Genomic DNA, 8956 nt, shown 5'->3' on the forward strand with positions numbered 1-8956 from the left:
TTGCGGTTGAAGGAAGGTTTAGTATACTGCTGATTTTTGCGAAAACATGAGGGTGGTAGCCTGTTGAATTGTTGACTAACTAGAGCAATGGTGTTTTCGAATTCCTCTTCTACAGATCTCCATACATCTCTTCCAAGTCTTTTTCGATACCTCTCCATTCTTTGAGACCAATGATGATATTCGTTTGCCACAAGTATTAGAGCTCTATTCGAACCTCCAACACTGTTGGAAACATTTAGAGATAATGATTGTGCCATATTTCCTTGTTTTGAAAAGTTATTTTGTTTGTTTGTTTTTATAAAAGAAAATGAGCTCCAGTGGTATAGAAGGCCTTTTAAAATCAGAGTTCTTTTAAAAAGAAACCACTTTGCCTCTGATAGTAATTGTTGAGCGAAAAACTTGATTAACACAATTGAGTAACTTTGGTACAAGTAATAATGTGGAATGAAGTTTAACTCAGAGGATCATAAAGCTCAACAATAACAAGTTGGAATTAGATAGTTAGATAGTTAGGTGCGGAAATATAAGGAAATATAAATGACAACAAGTATTGTATCAAGTATACACTTGAGCTGATTCTTAACAAGGATTGCAATCAAACCAAGTTAGTAAGTGAGATCAGACATAGTGATTAAGTCAAGACTGACTTGCTCCAAATAGAGAAATTACGAACTTAACATATCAGTTTAAGTTCTGAAGATCTTTCAAGATGGCAAAGTAAGAGAGAACAAGTAGAATATGATATTCAAGATAGAGATAATCGAGAGGTGTTGTCATTCAGAATGAGAGAGATCTATTTATAGAGTCTCGAAGATTACAAGTTAAATCTGGCTAAGGTGGCCATGAAAGGCACACTAGTTAATGATATGTAAAGACATAAGATAACAAATAAAACTAAACTAAGATTGATGACATCGACTGCGGATGCGGTTCTTGATTGCGGTTGAGATACTGACTGTGGATCTGGTGATGGCTTCGGGTCTGTTCAAGTTTAAGAGGGTCACTTTTATGTTTCAACAATTTTAACTTTTAGAAAATTAATTTCTCGTAAAAATCTTTCAAACCCTAAATTTGAGTCCACACACACCCGAGAGTGTGTCCGGATCCCTCAAACCAAGGCTCTGATACCAACTTGTAACATCCCAAAATTCAAGACCGAAAATTTCATTTTTTATTAGGTTATTATAAGACCAACAATATAAAAACATCAATAAAAACATCCCATGTCAAAACCAAAGTGTCAATAATCAAATCATGTTATCATAAAACAATATTAGAGTGTAATCCCAAAGATCTTATATGCGGAAAACATAGTGTGATGCGCTGCGATCGTCGGCTCCTTTCCTTTGAAAACGAAGTACCTGAAACCAAAACTAAAACCGTAAGCACGAAGCTTAGTGAGTTCCCCGATCATACCACATAACATATAGCAACATACTTCCGGACAATTCTGGGGTGCCCGACCTACCCTGCCGGACAATTTTGGGGTGCCCGACCTACCCTACCAGGAAATTCTGGTGTGTCCGACCTACCCTGCCAAACAATTATGGGGTACACGACCTACCCTTCCAGACAATTATGGGGTGCCCGACCTAACATGCAGTTCACATATCCTCAATTCATATCATAACATAACATAACATAACGTAACGTAACATAACATGTATGGGTATCTTGGGGTAAACTTACTTGAGCACGGCTGATTGCACGCATCACAGATTTGAGTCCAGACACACCCGAGAGTGTGTCCGGATCCCTCAAACGAGGTCTCTGATACCAACTTGTAACATCCCAAAATTCATAATTAAAAATTTCATTTTTAATTAGGTTATTATAAAACCAACAATATAAAAACATCCCATGTCAAAACCAAAATGTCAATAATCAAATCATGTTATCATAAAACAATATCATAGTGTAATCCCAAAGATCTTATGTGCAGAAAACATAGTGTGATGCGCTGCGATTGCCGGCTCCTTTCCTTTGAAAACGAAGTACCTGAAACCAAAACTAAAAACTGTAAGCACGAAGCTTATTGAGTTCCCCCATCATACCACATAGCATATACCAACATACTGTCGGACAATTCTGGGGTGACCGACTTACCCTGCCAGGCAATTCTGGTGTGCCCGACCTACCCTGGCAGGCATTTATGGGGTGTCCGACCTACCATGCCAGGCAATTCTGGGGTGCCCGACCTACCCTTCGGTTCATCTCAACCGACTACGGGGACTATTTCACCCCATAACACTACCATATAACAACAAAGCATAACATACTGTCAGGCATATCTGGGTGCCCGACCTACCCTGCCGGTTTATCTCAACCGGACCCGAGGACTAGCCCCTACCTACCACTACCACATAATCATATAGCATACTAGCACATAAAACATAACAGATAGTGGCATACCAGACAATTATCACAAAGACAATCATCTCAACTATAATCTCCTACTAGTGGGCCGGCCTTGGTGCCTTAGACCCACTTCTACTGGAAGGTAACTCACCTCACACTGCTGAATTCCCGCGGACAAAACTATAGTTGTTGGATGATAGATTCTCGAACTGTCAACATCAAAATAACACCCAATTAATAATTGTCACACACCCGGCCAAGGCGGAACACGCCGGGAGTGGGACTAAGTTCATGGATCACTATTATAACTGAATATATAACAAGTACAACGATAAACAAAACAACATTTATATTCCATCATTAAGGTTTGAATACAAGGTTCTTACAACTGATAATAGATAGTAGTTGCCTTAAACAAGTATGCAGATACCAAAACTAGATAGCTAAGTCGTCTGAAATCCACGACAAATCTTCCATCTGAAAGCTTGTCTAAGGATCCCCTGAGAATACATGTAAGTTTGAAAGTCAACACAAAGGGTGGTGAGTGTCACAGGTTTTCTGCTAACGCAGTAATACTTTTAATAAGTCTAAAAAGTATTATTTTTGTATGGATAACAACAGTTAAAACAGTGTTTGCAATGAGTCTTTAAAAGCCAAAATGTATAGTTTGTATAAGTAAACCCATATGTAAAACTGTGTTTATAATGAATCTTTGAAAGCCAATACGTTATGTTCCATAAGTAATTACATACTTAAAACTGTGTTTGTAATGAATCTTTGAAGCCAAAATGTTATGTTCCATAAGTAATTCCATACTTAAAACTGTGTTTGAAAGCAACCAAATACATGGTTGTACGGGTAACGAATAACGTTTTCTGCCAAGGTTGTACTTCACAACCGCATATACGGATAAACAAACATACGGATATACGGATACAGTTATCTGCCAAGGTTGAACTTAACAACCGCAGATACGGATAAAGAACAAGTATATTTGATAAGCATACACTTAAAGTCTACGATACTTGTTTAAAAAGTTGACAAAACTTAGTATAGTGTACACAAGCACATGTATGAGCCTAAGATACAAATTCTATAACTTGTATAAATGCATAAACCTATATATTTATGTCATCAACAGACATACGGATATACGGATAAAGTTATCTGCCAAGGTTGAACTTAACAACCGCAGATACGGATAAACATGTAATTGACAAGTATATTTGATAAGCATACACGTAAAGTGTACGATACTTGTTTAAACAGTTGATAAAACTTTGAGTACAAGCACATAAATGAGCCTAAGATACGAGCTCTATAACTCGTAAAAATATATAAACTTATATCTTTTGTGTATGTATGAGGTATAATGAAACTACCAAGTTGATAACTGGCTATACAGTCATAGCACAATTTTAGTTGGAACGTATATGTTATTTTTATTAGTTGTATTATCTTTAACAACATTACATATGTAGCTATTGAGGTTTAAAACGATTTTGTTTACTTAACATGTAAGCGTTTAAACAATTATTTCTAAAACTGGTAAAGTATTTACACAAAACAATGATATTTTTTTTGTGTATTTCGTATGATAAATATTACTTAATACACATACTATCATGTACAGACGAGGCCCAAACATGAAACACCAAGGGCAGGACCATTTTAGCATTATAGCACTTCTGAAATCCAGCAACCCATGCGGCCCTTCAAACCAGATTCCCCGTACCGTAAGTAGTAACGTAATAAATGATATTTTTGTGTGATTTATATTGCATAAAAACGGTGGTGTTGTTTGTTTAAACAAAGTCTTTAGAAAATAGATGTATACTAGATATGCAAGTACTACATGTATTCCCCCCCCCCCCCCCCCCGAAAATATGTAAAAGTGGGGCCGTAACACTAATCTTAATGGGTGGCTGATGATTTGTTTCGAGTATTTGATGCGAGAAACCGAGAAGTGTCGCTTTGATAACGAACCGTCGGGATTTATTTAGTTTCCTATGAAATTTTAACATAAATTAATATGTGGAGGGTTGTTTGGTAATTTAACCAAAGCGTAGGGGTCATTTACTAATTTAAATAAATCAAATGGGATTAAGTTTGTCAATACTTTTCAAATGAGGGACTAAAATGATTTATTTAGATTCTAAGTTTAAGTTTTGGATTTATTTTGCAAATAAATCACAAGGAGGGGAGTAATTTAAATAAATAAAATGAAAGTTTGCTGATTTGGACTTGAATTGTAAGGTATTTTCGAGTGAGGGTGAGTTGTGGACTTTTTAATTGATAGTTTAATGACTTAGGACCAGATATGTAACTATTTCTCATATGAGGGTTAAAATAATTAATTCAAATCAAGGGAATGGCTAAAAACGTACAAGTCCAAAATTTGGGGGACTAATTATATTTAATTTGTATGTATGTTTGCAATTGAAAGGGTTCATTAACAGGAGGTCATACCTCCTGTTCTTCGCTATACCCCATCAAGAAAGAAAAATATATATATGGTTTTGTGGTTAATCTGAGATGGACGAATGCAATACTTAATCAAAATAAAAGGGATGGACTAGTTTAAATTAAAATGAAGTTTGTGAAGGGAGTGGTCACTCCCTCCCTGTCGACGCATGCATGATATCAAAAAATTCAATCTTCAATTTTGGTTGTTACGATCGAAAGGTCAGACAAAACAAAAAATATAAGTGATAGGTATTGTCGACTTACGAAGCAGCAACAGCAGGAGGTGGTGACGACGGTGTCTTGAAGCTGTAACAGAGGTGGTGGGTGGTGGCTGTGAATCGGTGGTGACAGCAGATGGTTCCAAGGGTTGTTCTACCTCCGGTTCTACCTCCTTTTGAGATGACTTTCGACAGAGAGATGCCTGGCGTGATATAGGCGCTTAATGGAGTTATAAGGGTGGCATAATGGTGGGTTTAGGTGGTGAAATGGTGGTGTGTTGCGGGGTGAAGTTTGAAACCGGGAATGAGAGATAGAGAGTTTAGGGAGAAGATCGAGATTGAGAGAGAGGAAGGGAAGATGGCTGACGAATTGATGAATGGAAGAGGGTCTTGAGCCTTCTATTTATAGCTTGAAGGGTCTCACACATCCTCTGGAGAGCCATGCCTTGTACTAGGTTAGTGAGGTGTGCAAGCAACCAAGAAGGAAGAAAGAAGGGCAAGGTCACGTGGGGAGTACAAGGAGAAATGATCTGTGAATTTTTGCTTCTCATAACCCTAGTGGCCCCCACATGTGGTTACACCCCCATTAACTACTTAAAAACACTCTAAATCGGGTGTATCGGGATCCGAAAGTCGATAATTTTTTTTGAAAGTACCATTGGATAGAGTTTAATTCAAGGATTCTAGATCATCAAACGGATTAACTTTTTGAGTTACGGAACTCCGGGAAATTGCGTTTGAAGGTTTTGCGTCTAAACGGCTCGCGGTGTCCGTTTTCGCGACTTTTGTAAATATCTTTATTAAAAATATTTTGAGTGTGAAGTTAAATAATAGACTATATCCTGAGTCCAAAAACGATTTCGGAAATCCCGTCGACAAAGCGTAAGTGTCTCAACGGATCGATTCCGTTTTACGCGATTAAAGAAAAACAATGTTTTATTGTCTGTTTTCTTAAAATTGTCGTATCTTTTACATACGAACTCCGTTTTGGACGTTCTTTATATTTTTGGAAATAGGGGAACATGTACTATAATATTTTAATGTTTGTTTTTCTCAAAACTGCTTAATGCAAAATTTCAGTTTTTCAGATGCATTGATTAGCGTTCTCGTTTAAGCGGTTTCATTCTGTTGACAATTTACACACTCGGAAGCAATGTATCATATGACATCATATAATAATTGGAATAAAATTATTTGTTTTACTTTAGATGCATTAAAAATCAGTAATTCGGATAAAGAAGAGATTCACGGATAGATTGTCGGTTATAATAATAGCCCTAAATTCCGGGTTGTCACAATAATTGCGTTCCAACACGTAACCTTAAGTCTATGCTTGGGGTAAAAGACTACTTTACCCCTAACTTAGCTTTATTGAAGCCCAAGGCCCAATCCAAGGGCCCAAAAGCCAAACTATGAACCATAGCCCAACATATGTCCCAATTTTCCAAATTGGGCCCAACCATTTAGCCCAGTCCAAACATTTGGCATTCCAATGGTCCAACCTCTTATAATCCTCAAGGCCCAGTTATGGCCCATATGTGGCCCAAATTTCCAAATTGGGGCCAAATCCTCATATAGACCTTACCCTAAAGCCCATCTATATGTTCTACTCCATATGATTGTTCTTGGATGGCCCATCAATAGCCCAATCACCAAGGCCTAATATAAAGGCCCAACTCAAAATTAGGGTTTCTTACATGAAATGATGATTAGTGTTAAGTGTTCCTACATAACCCATTAAGGACTTAATCCATTAAGTCCACCACCCACTAGTCCAAACATACAGTCTGGTCGGGGTTAGTTCATAGTTCCATTCTAATGGTCCAAAATATGGGTCCTGACAATTCTAAATTGACATATACAATATTAGGATTTTGTAAACCCTAATTAGGGTTTCCAATCCAATCACAACCTTGTCCATTTGTTAAAATTTTAGGTTAATTACTTGTTAATTAAGTTGTGCACCACCCACTACCACCTCGGGTACTGGTGGTCAATGGCGGCTCACGACAGTGGCCACCACCTCACGGTGGTGGTGACGGATTCCTTAATTATTCCGGTCAAGATACAATATTACAATGAAATATTCAAATGAACGCACACACACAAATAACACATACACACACACCCAACCACCCTTATGGCGGCAGGCGGTGGTTGGAGGTCGCAACCGCCACCTCATGGTGGTGGTGGTGGTTTTTCTCATGAAATACGGCCAAGCAACACCACACACAATACACGAGACGGCGACAATAGCGGAGGCTAACGGCGACAGCCACAATGGCAGCCATGGTGGTGTTCCTTAGGTTTTTATGTTCATCAACCCCACATATAGACGTGCCTGGAACACATCAACACCGGGTTATGCACTCAATCAACAACTTGTGGCGGCATATGGTGGTTGGTGATGTTAGCCACTGTAGCACCCGCACATTCGGGCTTGTCAATTTAGAGACAAGAAACATCCAAAATTAGTTATTGACGGAATATTATATATAAGGATTAATCTTAACCAAGTGGTAGTATATTTGACAAGGGTTCCGTATATATAAAGAACGCCTAAATCGGAGTTATAACGAAGAAGTTATGGCCTATCGAAGTTTTACAGCAAAACCGGCATGGCACCGGGAGACGTAAATAGTGAATTTACGATAGATGACTTTTTGGCCTTAGTGATCTAAACAAAAGTTGTAGTATACATTAAAACGAGAGTGTGCATAAAAAGAACGCCCGAATCTGACTTCGTATGAGGAAGTTATGAATTTTCTAAGATTTGGCATAGCAGTGCACGGCCCGAAACTCGAATTTTAGATCGAACGGTTTTTGGCCTATGCGACCCAAATGAGATTTGAATATCTCATTAATAGGAAGTCAACGATAAAAATAAAGACGAAAACGGAGTCTGTATGAAAGAGTTACGAATTTTTCGCGGTCATTTAACAGTATAATCTCCTCCTCCTGCTAAATTTAAGATCGGTCGAGAATTAGCGGACGGAGTCCAAATGAAAGGTGTAGATATTATTTTTACCTGCGCGTGGATATAAAGAACATCAAAAACGGAGCTCGTATGCGAAATTTACAGATTTTAGAAGTCGGAAGTGTGTTGTGCGAAAATGGGTGACGTGGCACAATCTTGGCCATTGCTTTCTCCCCGAGTCTTGCCACCAGATGGTGACATGTGGCACCAAGTTCAGCTATATTTCACCCTATAAATAGAACTTCTCCCACCCTTATTTTCTTCACACCTTTCCCATTCTTTCTTCTCTCTACACTCTCTCTAAACCTCCCAAAAACTCCCCTAACGCTAGAAGAAAGCCCCGGAGCGCTCGACGGCTCCGAGAAGAAGAGCTTTCGGCTCGGAAGTTCTGCACCTGCAGAGCACGGCTTCTAGCCAAACCCCCTCGTAGGTAAGATATGCCTATCTAATTTTTAATATAGATTTTATTTAAATATAGTAACGTTATTAGGACTTTATAACGTTATTAGGACCTTATAATGAAGGGTCGCCTGGGTTGTTGGATTTCAGAAGTGTTATATACCCAAATGATCCTGCCCTCCGGTGTTTTATGTCTGGCCCCTGTCTGTACATGGTGGTTGGAAAATATTGTTTAAATGCTTATATAATAATAATAATAATAAGACTAATAATTAGTCACAGTAAATATTAGACTAAAATCTAGTGGTAATAATACTAGGTTTCGTCGAACGAAATTATTTTAAAGTAAACGAAGCGCTGTCCGAGTACGGAGTCACCACCTTATCAAGTGAGTGCATAGTTACTTTCATCTTACACATAGATATGAAGTATTCTATATAAATTACGTGCTATGTGTGCATATAACCTGTATACTTGCTATCTATGCTGGATGAACGATTTTATGCATGTTTTAAATAATTTAAACTGTATATGTATT

At 38.1% G+C, this 8956-nt stretch overlaps 1 long non-coding RNA gene across 2 annotated transcripts; it reads right to left on the reverse strand.

Moving 5' to 3' along the window:
- Positions 1–812: 812 nt before the first annotated feature.
- LOC145163236 (uncharacterized) lies at positions 813–5400 on the reverse strand. Of its 2 annotated transcripts, XR_013739666.1 has the most exons (5): positions 5089–5400; positions 2745–2858; positions 2510–2567; positions 1439–1998; positions 813–1361 (listed from the first exon to the last, which is right to left on the reverse strand). It is a non-coding gene; the product is annotated as an uncharacterized LOC145163236 (long non-coding RNA). The 2 variants fall into 2 exon arrangements; XR_013739665.1 differs by having other exon boundaries at positions 813–1998.
- Positions 5401–8956: the final 3556 nt, after the last annotated feature.

Source organism: Lactuca virosa, chromosome 3 (genome assembly GCF_052849685.1).
Source record: "Lactuca virosa cultivar CGN04683 chromosome 3, Lactuca_virosa_CGN04683_v6, whole genome shotgun sequence".
Classification (NCBI taxonomy): Eukaryota; Viridiplantae; Streptophyta; class Magnoliopsida; order Asterales; family Asteraceae; genus Lactuca; species Lactuca virosa.